The sequence below is a fragment of the Hemitrygon akajei genome, chromosome 31 (assembly GCF_048418815.1).
Source record: "Hemitrygon akajei chromosome 31, sHemAka1.3, whole genome shotgun sequence".
NCBI classification, from domain to species: domain Eukaryota; kingdom Metazoa; phylum Chordata; class Chondrichthyes; order Myliobatiformes; family Dasyatidae; genus Hemitrygon; species Hemitrygon akajei.
Genome location: NC_133154.1, coordinates 32,336,277 through 32,351,408, shown reverse-complemented (window position 1 = coordinate 32,351,408; position 15,132 = coordinate 32,336,277). Strand labels below are relative to the sequence as shown.

Here is a 15,132-nt window from a genome sequence, read left to right as displayed (position 1 = left end):
AAGATTTGAGCCAGACCTTCTGGGTGTGAAGATTGGAAACCCTGCCACAGCAAGGAGGCAGCAGAAATTTGCAACTTTCTTTCTGAAACAGCGACTTGAATCAGAGAATGATAGCATAATACTACACAGAAGAAAAGCCCTTCAGCTCAAAACATCCAAGCCAAACAAGAGGCCCATCTAAGCCAGTCACACCTGCTGTGTATGGACCATCTCCACTTCCTCCAGCAGAACATTCCATAGACACAATGTCCTCTGGGACTGGACAATCCTGGGTTGTTTTCGCCCAAGTGATGGACGCTAAGGGGAGATGTGATAGAAGTTTATAAGATTATGAGAGACATCTTTGCAGACGATAGCAGGAACTGAACCTGACTCGCTGATACTGTAGAACGTTGTGGTAACCACTATACTACCGTGCTATCATGCCATACTCTATCAGTTAGAAAGGGTGTCAAAAGTTATGGAGAGAAGGCAGGAGAATGACAATAGACAATAGGTGCAGGAGTAGGCCATTCGGCTCTTCGAGCCAGCACCGCCATTCAATGTGATCATGGCTGATCATCCACAATCAGTACCCCGTTCCTGCCTTCTCCCCATATCCCTTGACTCTGCTATCTTTAGGAGCTCTATCTAACTCTTTCTTGAAAGCATCCAGGGAATTGGCCTCCACTACCTTCTGAGGCAGAGCATTCCATAGATCCAAAACTCTCTGGGTGAAAAAGTTTTTCCTGAACTCTGTTCTAAATGGCCTACACCTTATCCTTAAACTGTGGCCTCTGGTTCTGGACTCCCCCAACATCGGGAACATGTTTCCTGCCTCTAGCCTGTCCAATCCCTGAGGAATCTTATATGTTTCAATCAGATCCCCTCTCATCCTTCTAAGTTCCAGTGTACACAAGCCCAGACGCTCCAATCTTTCAACATATGACAGTCCCACCATTCCAGGAATCAACCTCGTGAACCTACGCTGCACTCCCTCAATAGCAAAAATGTCCTTCCTCAAATTTGGAGACCAAAACTGAATGGGGTTGAGAGGGGTAATAAATCAGCCGTGATGGAATGGTGAAGCAGACTGAATGGGCTGAGTGGCCTAAATCTGCTCCTATGTTGCACGCTCGAATGCTCGTATGCATCCAGTAGAATGCTGGTATATTTTTCCCAGGTTGTAATGTCTCACATTCAAGGTGAGGGGGGTAAATTCAAAGGAGATGTACAGGGCAAGGTTTGTACACAGGGAGTGGCGATTGCCTGGAGTATGCTTCCAGGAGTGGGGGGGAGAAGCTCTTAGAGAGGCACATGAGTATGCAGAGAATAGAGGGTTATGGACATTGTGTAGGTAAAAGAGATTAGTAAGACATTTAATTACTAATTTAATTAACTTGGCACAACATCGTAGGCCAAAGGGCCTGTACCTCTGCTGTATTGTTCTATGTTCTATAACTAAAAGTGAAAATGCAGTTGTTTTATTTCTAAGAGTTGCTGATTGATCAGAAGTTTTTAATTTGAAGCTTTACCTACAGAATATATATTGCTATATAGGTACAGTATATATATTATTTATGTACCCCTGCCGTGGCCATTTATTAAGTACACCTGTAGATCCGCTCATGAATGCAAATATTGAATCAGCCACTCATGTTGCAGCAACTCAGTGCATAAAAGCACGCAGAGACGGTCAAGAGGTTCATTTGTTGTTCAGACAACTTCGACTGTGAAATGTTTGTTGGTGCCAGACAGGGTGATTTGAGTATCTCAGAAATGTCTGGTCTCCTGGGATTTTCACACAGAGCAGTCTCTAGAGATTACAGAGAATGGTGTGAAAAACAAAAGACATCCAGTGAGCAGCAGTTGTGTGGGCAAAAATGCCTTGTTAACATGAGAGATGGCCAGACTGGTTCAAGCTGACAGGAAGGCAACAGTAACTCAAATAGCCACACGTTACGACAGTGGTGTGCAGAAGAGCATCTCTGAACATGCAACATGTTGAACCGAGAAGTGGATGGGCTACAGCAGCAGGAGACCATAAGCATACATTAAGTGGCCACTTTATCAGGTAGAGGAGATACAGAAGGTACCTGATAAAGTGAGTGTAGATGTTTGACCTGAATCCCATTCACTGTAACACTCCCTCACACCGAGCTTTCGGCCTGAACTACTGAGTGTGAACACTTGGACTGGGATCTGAACCAATACTCTTCCACAACATCAGAAACTGCTTCCTACTGAGCCACTCTACCTGAATACCTGACCAACAAGCTACATGTTGATGAGTAGATTATCAGTTCATTGCTGAAAATTGCTCGCTTTTCAACAGTCTGAATAACTATAATCAAGTTTTTATTCTTATTTACTGAATATTAGGAGATTGGAAATAGAGCCCAGAGGTAGCTTGCTTGGATAAGCATGAGTTAACATTACCCAGACTCCTCAATTAATTCAAAAGATCCTAACCTAGTTACTGGCACTCTCCAGTTCCTGCACGCTATACCACTTCACACATTTCTCCAGTGAATCCTGTTGAAACTGCTTCCACCATGATTGCAGTTGGCATCTTCTAGATATTGCAATGCACAGTATTTTGAATTGGTCTCTACTTCTCTCTTCTGGTTATTTTATTGATTTCGGAGTGCACCCTCTTTTAACTGGTAATTCATGGATAGACCCTATCTTCTGACATGTTGGGCCAAGATCCTGTAGCCCTGATGAAGGGTCTTGGCCCAAAATGTCATATGTTCATTCCCCTCCAAAGATGCTACCTGACTTGTTGAGATCCGCCAGCATTTCATGGGATCCATCTACCTAGTTTTACCTTGTGGTAGCTGCATTTTTTGTATTGCACCTATCTACATTTGCCTTGGTAAATAAACTTCTCTTGTCACCTTACCCAACCAACAGCATGGCCCTCAGCTAAGTACAAGTTCAATTGACATTCAACCCTTCACATGTATACAACTAAACGAAACAGCATTCCTATGGGGCTAAGGTGCACAACACAGTACATCCAGTCACACACAGCACAAAACACAAAATAATATTAGCACAAGTCCCTGAGTGGCACAGACAAAGATTGATAGGACATCAGATGTTGTCCTGGAGCCATTTTTCTGCAAGAACAAGCATGCAGCAATTTCTCATCTTGTGTTGGGTCAATGGTAGATGAGGGAAGATCAGCTTGTCTTGCGCTGGGTCAAATCCAGCTCATCTTCCAGGGAGCAAATACTGGAGAGCAGCACCATTGAGAGAGCCGGCCGGCAGGGGCCAACTACAACCCAGCACAGGTACCAGCATGCCCGCTATGCCTCTTCTCTCTCATACTGTTTCCAGCGCCTCCTCCCTTGGGTGGCTGTAACAGGTGAGGATAAGGCCTGATCCACGCAGCAGTCCGAGGCTGCTCAGCTGCCCCTCCATCGGTCTCACCAAATGAACAGACTCACATTATTACCAATGTGCAACAGGACCCTGCGATCACAAGAAAAGGACTTAAGACCAACGTTTCCACCACTTGTTGGATCCGGACAGGCTGCTGTGACCAAGCATGCCGCTATCTTACCAGAAAGAACAGAGAAGGCTTTAAATGTTCCATCAGACTTTCTATAGGAAATCTGTAACATTTAGTGAAGTGACCTGCAGTTGGTTTTAGTGGAATAGAGTGCAGCTGTTTTTAGCCATTTTCAGTTGAACTTCCACCGATCTCTCTCTCTCTCTGTCTCTCTGTCTCTTGTCCCATGCTCCACCCAGGAAACTTTCACTGTCTCCCTCACATCTCCACAGAAATTCCACACAAATTCAGATTCAGAATCAGGTTTATTCTCACTGATGTCTGTCATGAAATGTGTTGTTTTGTGGCAGGTAGACTCAAAAATTACTATAGCTAGTACAAAAGAGGATTGGTGGGGTAGTGTTCATGGGTTCATGGTCTGTTCAGAAATCTGAACGGGAAGGAGGCCTTAGGTCCCAGACCACCAGGTTGAGGAACAGTTATTACCCTACAACCACAGGCTCCTGAACCAGTGTGGTATCTCAGGGTAGTATATGGTGACAGATACAAACTTTGAAAATAAATTTACTTTGAACTTTGATGGCAGAGGGTAAGAAGCTGCTCCTAAAACACTGAGTGCATGTGGTTCCTTTACACTTTGAATACTCCGGAGTTGAAGGAGACTCAAGAAAAAACTTCTTCTTTGGTCATTGTACATATCGGTTCTAATATTTCTTGTGTCAAAAAAGCCAGAATTGCTGAAATCTGAAAATAAATTTGAAAATGCTGCCAGCTCTCAGCCTGTCAAGCGGCTTCTGTGAAGAGAGAAATTTCGATACAAACCATTTCTCTTGGCTTCGGTAATTTTGTTTGATTACGCTCCCCTGAAGAGGTTAAAAGCAGCATAAAATTGCAAGCTGTCTTTGTTGTCTAACTCAGGTAACTGAGGATAATTGCAGAGGGGCCGTAACAAACAGACCAACTGGGGCTCAGTAACCAAAGAAGCCTTAGGATTACGCCGGGAATCTCCCTGGCCTGTATGACTCAGCTCCTCATAATAAACTTGCTGAGCCAGGGAGTAATCTGGTGACTCATCTTTCTATGATGTTTGCGCTCTCTTATTTATGCTGCGTGGATTATACTCGTGGCTGCAGATAACTGGGAGCTGAGCACAAGGCTGTAATTCACTCAAAGGGCTCTGATGTCGTTAACCACAAAACTGAAATTCAAGCAACTTCTCAAAATTCAGCAGAGCCAAATTGAGTTACAGCCTTTGAGTCACTTCCAGTAGTGGGTTTTAATACACTTAGCTTATATTGTTGTATATATTTGTTTAATATTTCCCAGAGTTCGTTTCCTATCCATCAACTTCAGCCATTCTCCTCAGATAATTCAGGTTTCAGCAGAGCTCAACCTTTTTCTCCTGCCACTAGCTGCCTTGTTTTGCCTGCTGCGAGTGCAGTGGGGGAGCACAAATGGGTTAATCGGTCAACCAAGCCTACTCTAATCCTCACTCAATGTGGACACAAGAATGTATACTTAAGTGCACATGTATCGACACATACATGCATTCACACCTCCACATGTGTGCCCTTGTGCACAAGTTCCAATTAACGCACACATAGCCCCAGAGACACAGTCATCTGAAAGTAAATGCATATGCTCACACAAACATACGTTTGTTTCCACAAATACAGTTGGTCTTACACACTTTCCAACATTGATTACAGAATGGCTGACAGGAGCAGAAAGTCTGACTGATGTTCCCTTCCCTGACGTAGAGGCAATTAGACAGCCAGACAAGCTTTGCCAACACAGCCCTGGGATGGACTGCTCAGGTACAGATCCAAGTCTGAAGTTATCAGGGGATGTCCTTTAACAAGAAAATCAGAATTGAAGGACTGAGCAATACTGCCGAGGGAGCCAGAGTAACTGGAATCCCATGCTTTAATCAGCTCTGAGCCCCTTCACTGCAGCTCTCTCACTGACACAGATCAGACGATTTGTATTGAGGACCAATGCAACTGGGCTGTCTTTGATGATCTCTGGGTCTACATGTGCCTGTAGGGAGACATCCTACGTCATTAGAACAACACTTCCAACACAAACAAGCCACTGAGAGTAACCTTCCATTTTGAAGGATATACACCATCGACAAAGTCAGGTTTGACTCAGAGCTGCAGAGGACTGAGGGAGACACCATGCTGCTGAGAAAATTAGACAGGAACAGGCTATTCAGCCCCTCAAACCCATTCCCTCATCAGTTTCACAACGTCACATTCACTAGTCGCTCACTTCTTTGCCTGCCCAATGATAAATGGAGATGTCTACTTGAGATTCAGAGTTCAAAGTTCAAAGTAACTTTACTATCAAACTATTTTCACTCAGTGACCACTTTATTAGGTACACCTGTACACCTGCTCGTTGATGCTAATACCTAATCGACTAACCATGTGGCAGCAACTCGATGCATAAAAGCACGCAGACATGGTCAACAGGTTCAGTTTTGTTCAGACCAAACATCAGAATGGGGAAGAAATGTGATCTAATTAACTTTGACTGTGAAATGTTTGTTGGTGCTAGACAGAGTGGTTTGAGTATCTCAGAAATGTCTGGTCTCCTGGGATTTTCACACAGAGCAGTCTCTAGAGATTACAAAGAATGGTGAGAGAAACAAAAATCATCCAGTGAGTGGCCATTCTGGGTGGACAGACTGGTTCAAGCTGACAGGAAGGCGACAGCAATTCAAATAACCACACATTACAACAGCAGTGTGCAGAAGAGCATCTCTGAATGCTCAACACGTCAAAGTGGATGGGCTACAGCAGCAGAAGACCATGGGGGGTATCTAATAAAGTGGTCACTGAGGAGGCTTGGCAACACTTGTGAGATGCCCCCAGCTCCATGCACTGTGTTGGTCGTTGACACAAGACATGACATTTCACTGTGCTTTTCAGTCTACCTGTGACAAGTAAAGATCATCATTCATCAGGACTGAAATATTGGAACTATTGAATATCCACTACAAGGTTGTGAATGCTGGGCTGTGGGAGGGAGAGGTGGGGTGGGTGAGGTACTTTTGGATTCTATTGAGTGAGGGCATCTAGGGGTGTGGATCTAAGTCAGGTATGTGGAATTTATGGTCAGAATATCTGTGTTCATTGTCACAGACGGCTGTGGAGGCCAACGTTGGATATATTTAAAGCAGAGGCTGATAGATTCTTGATTAGTCAGGGTATCATGAGTTACTGTGAAAAGGTAAGAGAATGGGGTAGAGAGGGATAATAAATCAGCCAAGTATGAATGGTAGGGCAGGCTAAATGGCCTAATTCTGCTCCTGTGTCTTATAGTCTTATGCTAGATCTACGGATTCTATGGTGCAACAAATGAAACGTTTGACATCCAGCCTAATATGTGCAGGCATGGACCCAGATCACAACACATTTGGCAATACAATCTTGCAACGCACAAGAAGAAGATCTATGCCAGCTTTTGGTGGTGTTACTGCTGAAGTGAGGAAAGCAAGTTAGCAAAACTGAAAAAAAAAGTGATTTAAAAAGTCAGAATGATTGGTAAGGAAACCTTGAAAGCATGCCTCAGTAATGGAGCACACGCCTGAACCATCCTTTTCTTGCATACCATGTGAAAAGCAAGTGTATTCCTTCTTCATTAATATGTTCTTGGGATAATCACATTCTTCACCTCCACCCCACCATCATGTTTCTGAATGGACAATGAACCTATGCACACTACATCACCATAATTTTTTCTCTCACTTTTGCTCTTTTTGCTCTATTTATTTTATTTGTATACGTATCTTATTGTACTTGATATATTTTTAATTAACTACTGCAATGTACTGCTGCTTCAAAACAACACATTTCACGATATGTGCCGTAATATTAAACCTGATTCTGATTCTCTTTGCATCCAATACATAGCATGATGGTAGAATATGTAAATGTCAAATGCAAGTAGGCATCGTCAATGGTTGATGGAGATTCAGTAATACCTGTCAGTATGTTTAAGAAGGCAATACAACAGCTGACATAATAAAAGCTATTCAATTAAATCACTGCCTCATATGTCAGCAACTGCAGTCCTCCATTCATTTAACCAATTAAACAGATTTCCAAACCTCCCTTTCTCCCGGAACCTGCCCCTAGCAGAATGGTAATACTGAGAAACTCATCAACAATAATATAGGGTTGCGAAGGAGCAAATTGTTATTGAGTCCATTGACTCCCAGGATAATTTAGCAAACTAAACTGAATCGTACATTCATGAGTTCATTCATGCTTGTTGAATGAACTCATTTGCATATTCAACGTTCTCTTCAACCTATCTTTCGACTTATTGGCCTCCTTCAGTTAAAAAAACTTACCGGAAGTAACTTCCAACTTGGACTCGTAGCTTTCAAACTCCTGTGAGTGCACATCCCGCACAGCCTCTTGTGGTCCTAGATCACATCCTACATATTCTAACTGGTCGCATCCCTGTCCGGTATGGACAGGTTCAGGATAAGCTGCAGGAAGTTGCAAATGCAGCCAGCTCCATCATAGGCACTAGTCTCCCCAGCACTGAGGATTCCTTCAAAAGGCAATGCCCCAAAGGCACAATCTGTCATTAAGGACCCCATCACCCTAGAAATACCCTCCTCTCATTGCTTCCGTCAGGGAGGAGGTGCAGGAGCCTGAAGACACAAACCCAATGTTTTAGGAATAGCTTGTTCCCCTCCGCCAGCAGATTTCTGAATGGACAATGCACATTAGCTCAGTATCTTTCACTTTTGCTCTCTATTTGCACTACTTCTTTAATTTTATATGTACAGATTTCACAACATGTGCCAAAGATATTAAATCTGATTCTGACAATCAGGAAAGCTCAGCAAAGCCTTTACTTTCTGAGGAGGCTAAAGAGATCTAGACGATGTACATCGGTACTGCATAGTACCGAAACTGCACTGCGGCAGACAGGAAGGCTTTACAACTGGTAGTCAAAACTGCCCAGCACATTACCAGCTTCAGCCTACCCACCATCAGTATATACAGAAAGGCACCTTGGAAAGGTCAGCAACACCATGAAGGAACCGACCCACCCTGCTCATGGATTGTTTGCCCACTCCCATCAGGGAGGAGGCGATGTAACATCTAGGCCAGGACCAACAGATTTAAAAAGAGTTACTTTCCCCAAGCAGTAAGGCTGATCGACACCTCCACCCACTAATCCACCCCACAACATACCCAGCCACCAACTACATTATTATTTCCTGTCAGTCCCCTTATGTACAGAGACTCCTGTGCCTAGAGTCACTTCATGGACATACAATCAATCTGTGCATATAAGCTGTCTTGTGTATTTATATTTACTGTGTTTTTGTTATTATTATGTTCTCTAACTTATTGTGCTTTTTTTGTGCTGCTTGTGTTTGGAGTGACAATTATTTTATTCTCCTTTAAACTTGTGTACAGGAAATGACATTAGATGCTCTGTAGTCATTCACCCTTCCTGGAGTGAAAGGGTTAATGCAAGAGGAGCATTTGATGGCTCTGAGCCCATACTCGAGGGAGTTTAGAAGAATGAGAGGAGTTCTCATTGAATATTGAAAGGCCGAGATAGAGTGGATGTGGAGACGTTTCCTATAATGAGAGAGTCTAGGGCCAAAGGGTGTAGTCTCAGAATAGAAGGATGTCATTTGAGAACAGAGATGAGGAGGAATTTCTTGAGTCAGAAGGTAGTGAATCTGTGGAGTTCATTGCTATGAATGGCTGTGGAGGCCCAGTCATTGAGTATATTTAAAGTAGAGGTTGATAGGTTCTTGATGAGTCAGGGCATCAAATTTTATGGAGAGAAGGCAGGAGAATGGGATTGAGAGGGAAAATAAATCGGCTATGATGGAATGATGAAACAGACTCGATGGGCTGAATGGCTAATTCTGCACCATGGTCTTATGATCTTATGGGTCAGGCAGCATCTGCGGAGAGAAATAAACAGGTGACATTTGAACCCTTCATTTGGACTAAAAGATAATCAGTATAAAGCAGTGGGTGGAGGTGGTGGAACGAAATGTGTGGGTGGGAGAAAGAACTGAGGCTTGTTTTGCTGTTGTTGTTTTCTTCCTTATAGCATTCTGCTTTGTTGTGCTCTGTGCGGTTCTGCTGGAGACTGTGGGCACGCTATACTGGCACCGGAATGTATGTAGTCATTCGCGGGCTTCCCCCAGCACATCCTTTGGTGTGTTGGTTGTTAACATAAACAACGTATTTCATTGTACGTTTTAACATACATGTGATCAGTAAATCCGAATGAAAATCCGAAGACCTGCATGTGGCAGGTGAATCTAGGTGAGGAGGGCTGATACGTAAACAGGGAAGAGGAGAGTGAAAATACCATCAGAAACTCAGCTGTCCATTTCTGTCCACAGATACTACCGACCCTCTGAGTTTCTGCTTCAGATTGTGAGTCGCTCCAGTCTGCCATCTAATGTTTCTCTGTCTTGATTTTGCAGGATTAATTTCTGTATGTCACAGCCTGCTTTGGTTGAATGGGTAGGAGCTGACTGGATATACTGCTGGAGGGTTCAACATCGACCTCTCACCTCCAGCTCCCCCATCCCCCATATTTATGTTAGTAAGAGTTGGAAATGTTCAAGGAAAACTTAATATTAACACTCAACACCTTAACTCCCCTAGTACCTCTTGCCTCTTTCTCCTTGGGACAGAGGAGGCTCAGTTTGAGGTAGTCAAAACATAAAGTGCTCAGTTGGGGTAGATGAAGAGAAACTTGGATTGACAAGATGGTGATATGTCTTTTCCAAAGGGGGTGTAAGGTGCAGGTCACCCTTGGGCAAGGTGTAGCACCTGCTTTGCAGCCATCCCACGCCCCCCAGGGGTCATGTGAAGCCATGGGAGCAGGTGGTGGATGGTTGTATGAGCAGCTGGTGCACATCACGAGTCCTGGTTATGTGACCACTGACACCAGGCAGACAATCCTCTGAAGAGTATTGATAATGGCCGGGGTCACCTAATCTGTAAAGACACTGCTCAGAAAAGTGCAACAGCAAAGTGCTTCTGTAGAAAGGCTTGCCAGGGACAATCATCGTCAAGATTATGTCCGCCCATGTCATATGACACGGCACGTAATGATTACGATGGTGAGGAGAATCTGGCGGGATCAAGAACCAGCAAACACAGAATGAAGGCAACTAGCAAAAAAACCAAAAGAAACATGGGAATAAAGCATTTTCATTAATGTGTTGAGTGGTTAGGGTCTGAAATGCATTGCCCTGGAGAGAATGGAGGTTCAAAACTGGAAAGCAAAGAATTTTCAAGGCTTTAGGGTGAAGATAGGTGAGTGAAACCTAAATGGATTGCTCCAACATAGAGTCAGTAGGCAAATCTTCCATGCCAATTGCTAGGAGTTTGATCTTTGTATCTTGGAGATACCTCAAAAGTCCCTGGAAGTTAGCAACCCTACTCAACAAAAGGCGAGTAGGGGCAGGTGTGCAATTCCAGGTGCGCATGCCCAGGTATGCATGTCCAGAGGGTGATCTTAAGACATCCCAATAAGAAAAGAATGGTCACGAGACGTGAGATTACCCCAATTGCAATCACCCAGTCATTGAATTATATAGACAAGAAGGCCATTAAGCCCATCACATTGACAATCCATTTAGGCCAAATTCCCTGACCTTTCCTTGTATTCCTTACCTGAACTAGCTACCCAAATCCTTTTTTTTTTGAGAATCATAATTGAATCTGTTTATACCACCCTTTTAGACAAGGTCCAGAGCACAAGAACTCGCAGCATAAAAATAAATGCTCAGCTGCCCACCTGTAAGTGGCAGATAGCTTGGATGTAGCCTTTAATCACAGACCATCTGGCTCATCTCTTAGCAGAAAGCTTCTCACCTCTCAGGCTATCTCACTCTTTACCTAACGACACTTCACAGCCAGGGGTTTGCTTCACTACTAAATGGATAAAACACAAAATTCAGCTGATTTCCCAACGTCAAGTGAAAGGCAATTAGCCTCAGAAATGCCACGTAGGGTATTTCCCGATGACCGATGAAAAACTCACTGGCAATTGACACTTTCATTTAAAACACACCATGAAAGATTAAGTTGTAACATTGTCTACACTGTCTACATGAAGCACGTCTGGAGAAAACCAGCAAAAGCCTTTTGTTACAATAGTTATGCATTAAAACATTTTTTGATGTATAATAGCTGGGGAATAATTGTCCTTCCAACATTCAAGAAAATATAATGACTGTGTATATAAATCAATAATTGTGGCAAAGATATGGACAATATATTAAAATGTCTCTTACCTTCTTGATTATTTAAGCTCAAAACCAATTATATCCTTGGGCTTCCTATCACAGCAGATTAAAATCCCTTGGTCCTCTTACTGTTTCCTTTAATAATATATTGAATTTCTTTCACAGAATTTTGGGTCCTTGCGCTATTTGATCTGCGACTCAGTCGAGATGCTGGGATTCAACTCTAAAAAAAAGCATTTTACAGAAGATTGGTAAAACCTGAGATATGAGGAGAAAGAGAAAATAAAAGGTCTAAAGAAAGAACATGCGCACAGACTGAGAAAATACACTTGGTGGCCACTTTATTAGATACTCCTGTGCACCTGCTTTTAATGCAAATATCTAACCAGCCAATCATGTGGCAGCAATCATAAAAGCATGCAGACATGGTCAAGAGGTTCAGTTGTTCAGATCAAACATCAGAATGGGGAAGAAATATGATCTAAGTGACTTTGACCATGGAATGGTTGTTGGTGCCAGATGGGGTGATCTGAGTATCGCAGAAACTGCTGATCTCCTGGCACTTTCACGCACAACAGTCTCTGGAGTTTCCAGAGAATGGTTCATAAGACAAAAAAAAAACATCCAGTGAGCAGCAGTTCTGTGATCAAATATGCCTTAGTAATGAGAGATGTCAGATGTAAGCTGACAGGAAGGCAACAGTAACCACAAATTACAACAGTGGTGTACAGAACAGCATCTCTAAATGAACAGCACGTCAAACCTTGAAGTGGATGGGCTACAATAGCAGAAGACCACAAGCATACACTCAGTGGCAAGCATAAAGGAGGTACCTAATAAAGTGGCCACTGAGTGTACCGTAGATGTAGATGCCTAGATAGAAATAGAGAAATAGATAGAGGAAATAGTGGAATTTTCCTGTATATGGATAATACTACAGGGTAGACAAAGATTAGTGGCGACGTGCATTGAGATCTTGAAAGGAATGTAGTCGAATACAAGATTTTATTTGTATTAGACGCCAGAGAAAAAGACTACAGAGAGAGACTACAGAATAGGGAGAAAATTAGGGGTAAATTCTCCAAGAGTGAATATACAGATAAAAGACATAAGAAAATAAATTACTGAATAAGCTAAGAGATGTTTAAATTGGTGAAATTAGAGTTCAGAACCATTAATGGAGGCATATTTTTTGTATCCATCAGTAGGTAGTTATTGGCTTGAAAGGCATGACAAAATACTTGTGATAACCTCTCTATATTGCATGTAGATCTAATAAATGATACTTTTCCTGCAAATTTGCACAACATCCTACATAAAAAACGGATCCAATAAGTTTTCTGTCACCTTATAGTTAGCTGGCTAATCAAACTATAATCAATAAATTTATTGGGTGCCCTCATTTATATGCGATAAAAAGATGCAAGTGCAAACATGTAAGCATAAACAGACTGATAGTTTGGATCGTGATTCATAATATTCATGCATTATAGATCAGAACATTCAAACCAAGATTTCCCTTATGCAGCTGTGCAGAGCTTTGCAAATTTGTTTAACTGGCTCAGATCAGGAGGTCTAACTAAAGCAGAATACTAAAGAACTCGATGCTATTACCTTGTCTCCAACCGATTCTAACATTCAAGCTCAAGTTAAATTGATTTTTTATTAACTTTATATTTTAGCTACTGTATATATTTGTTTGCTTCTGCATTCGTCCGTATCAATACCATATAAATAAAGACCTATGTTTCCCTGTTATTCAACACCTCTGTTTATATCATCTTGTCTAAATACTTACAATACGATACTGATTTCTTAACAACACATGCAACAGTCTCCAGCCACGCATCCATGCATGCTGCCACCTACCTGTGTTATATACTGCAAGTTAACACATATATAGTTATATAGACGCGCAGCCAATACTGATGTATTCACTCTGTTCCTGATTAGTGCAATATATTAGCTCTATTTCCATAATCATTACTTTACAAACATTATTCCCAAATACATCGTGACTGCAAAGATGAATGAATGGCCTGATAAACATACCAGCTCCATATTACAAATTCATACATTGCCTATTTGTAGGTCACTGTCAGCTGAATTTCTAGTCAGACATCGAGTCCTGACTGTCAGTAAGAAATGAAAGCTCCTGGACAGAAATTCTAACTCCGTAAATCTGAGTGATTTTCTTAAATGCATAGTTCCATTGCAAGGCTATGCCCTTTAATTACAGAGTAAAAAGGTTGCTGCAATATATTTCACCCATGCAATCATCAGGCAAGCCCTTAAATTAAGTATTGTGGGATTTGGGGCTTACTTTGGTAGTCATACAATGCAATAATACTAATATTCCATTTATCAATATCATGGGTACACACACACACACACACACACACACACACACACACACACACACACACACACACACACACACACACACACACACACACACACACACACACACACACACACACACACACACACACACACACACCACTTCTTGCAAAGGTGCAGAACCCACAGTTTCAAAAGCCCTGAAGACTTGCAAATTTCAATCCACCAAATGTTTGGTCCCCCATGAAACGTCTGACTGAAGAGCAGCCAGCATTTCCAAATAGATTCCACGTCAGATAATGGTGACAAATTTATATTGCTTTTATTTTCCTCACCCTCTACTGATGATTTATTTCTCTGCTTTTAACCACGTTTTTTTTTCCTCTCTCTCCTTCGTTCTCTCCCAGTACAGAATGCTCCTGTTCCTTACTGGATCCTTTGAATCACAAACCATCCCTTTTATTGTAAAATAGAGCTAACTTAACGGTTCAGGTCCACACACACACACACACACACACACACACACACACACACACACACACACACACACACACACACACACACACACACACACACACACACACACACACACACACACACACACACACACACACACACACAGATTTTGTTTACCTCCCCCCTCAGGAAGCAAGGTTAAAAATGTGTCATACCTCAGCAGAAAGGCTCCTTCCATCTTCAGGGATGACCCACAAATGGCTCCTCTTGCCAACATGTGAAAGAAAAAATCCCCTTAAATGAAATTTGGAGGACTGAGTAGAATCTAGCTGCTGTGACTTCTGCAGTGCCGTTGGTTGGTTCTGCGCTTGAACAGCTAACTCCACTTATAGTCTCACTGGCTGGCTGGCTGGCTCGCTCTCACGCTCTCGTTCTCTCTCTCTCTCTCTCTCTCTCTCTCTCTCTCTCTCTCTCTCTCTCTCTCTCTTCTCCCTCTCTCTCCTTCTCTCTCTCTCTAGTGTTTCTGCTCCAGACACACACATACATAGGTGTCTATATATTCACATTGATATTG

The 15,132-nt window shown here is 42.5% G+C and overlaps 1 protein-coding gene across 2 annotated transcripts in view; it reads right to left on the bottom strand.

The window, feature by feature from the left end:
* The window catches only part of LOC140719130 (protein phosphatase 1 regulatory subunit 29-like), a 509,863-nt gene extending 494,981 nt beyond the window's left edge, over positions 1 to 14,882 (bottom strand). For both annotated transcript variants that reach the window (XM_073033529.1, XM_073033528.1), the window contains exons 1-2: positions 14,774 to 14,882; positions 11,811 to 11,985 (exon numbers count right to left, since the gene is read on the bottom strand). The gene's annotated coding sequence lies outside the window, so the exon portion shown is untranslated. The remainder of the gene's footprint in view (positions 1 to 11,810; positions 11,986 to 14,773) is intronic.
* Positions 14,883 to 15,132: the final 250 nt, after the last annotated feature.